We start from the raw sequence: 1,713 nt of genomic DNA on the forward strand, positions 1-1,713 counted from the left end.
GCCAAACAACATCAAACAGAAAAGCCACAGATCCCAGAGCTTCTCCTTAAGATTAAAAGAGCTTCCAAGACACTAACAGCAGCTTGGAAAGAGCTGAAGTATTATTCCATGCTGTCGGAGACTGAACGTTATAATTTATGGCTTACACATCTTCATGAAGGACCAAACATAAATGCATTACTAAAATAAGTGAGCGTTTTAATTAATACTAAGTTACCTCTTGTGTCAATTCAGGGACTAAAGCAAAATACAACTGGCAGACAGAAGCATGGGCTTGTCTGCATCTGTGTGCAGCATACCCTTGACAAAGGCCACAGATGTTTGACTAAATCGCCTTGCCTAAGTTATTTAAAGCTTGTTTAGTTCTTGCTCCTGCATGCTGAAATTTTCACCCTTCTAGGTAACTGGTCTTGAGTTCATGGCACCTTCCTCATAGCAACCCTAAACCATACTGATTTCACTCTTTGCATTAAACACATTACTTGATGTCATCAAGGCCAGCCCGAGAGCCACTGCCTTCTCTTGCATCAACAGAGCACCTGCTGAAGCCAGCCCAGTCCTTCACCTCCTGGAGAGGCAAGGAGTACCCCTGCCCCACTCCCCATGTCTCAGTGTAACCACTGTTCCTCTAGGGAGGCTCACAATGGGCCAAGACCCCTCTGATCTGCACCACTGCCTCTGTGGTCATGGGATTGGATCAGGAGCTCTGAAGCAGTTTTAGAAAACCTGTTCTCAAATGTCACCAAGATCAAGCAGGCAGTACACACCTGCTTTGCATTCAGACACTTTTGAAGTTCTGTCTTGGCATAAGAAATGTCAGTAGTTCACTTTTTGTAAGCCTAAGATACCAAAATTCTTTAATTACATGTTGCTTACAGTCTACAGCTTCAAAGTTTAAGCTGCTCAACAGACAGGACTTTAAGCTTTCACAAAGCTGACAAGCCTTGCAGCTTCTACTCACATAGCCTGAATTTCCATAACCAGGTGCATTCTGACCACAAGGCTCACATTTACTCTTGTTATGTAAGTTCCCTTCCCTAACTATTATATCAGTCTTTGTAAGATAAAAGTATATTAATTTGTTAATGTATATTAGTTCACATTTTAAATTACAACACAACGTGGTAGTGGAATTTTACTGGACACTTTGGTATTGATGATGCTTAAGTAAAGGAAACCAAAGGACAGCTCGATGCTGTAAATACTTATTTTATTTCTTAGAAGCTTAGAGTTAATAAAATATATGCCTGAGCAACCAACATAATGTCAGCACCCTAACCCCTCTAACACCTCTTCAAAACCCTCCCAGTATTGGCTGGCATCATAGATAATTAACTGAATTGAATCTGATTCCAAGAATGTCTGGATTAGTTGAAAAGCAGCAAGAAATATAGGTGCTTTCCATATGATTAGTATACAGTACTGTGGGTGACTAGCAACTAGTCTAATTGTCTTATATTCAACATTTGAAAGCTAAAAGAACCATGTGTAAAACCACATTCAGGACGGCCCAATTTGGCTAGTATACCTCATGCATACAAGTACTTACTCTTGTAATTCTGCATTTTGCACCCTAGCCCCCCTCCTCAGTTGGCAAGGGCCTGTTGCAAATTTTCATAACATCCTCCAAAGGTCAAAGCCAGTATGTCAGCACCTGTCCCTCTTCCAGTCTCGAAGAATCTTGTTACTACTTGAGGTTTTCTGCCCTTATAT

Source organism: Corvus brachyrhynchos, unplaced genomic scaffold (assembly GCF_000691975.1).
Source record: "Corvus brachyrhynchos isolate BGI_N302 unplaced genomic scaffold, ASM69197v1 scaffold92, whole genome shotgun sequence".
Taxonomy (NCBI): domain Eukaryota; kingdom Metazoa; phylum Chordata; class Aves; order Passeriformes; family Corvidae; genus Corvus; species Corvus brachyrhynchos.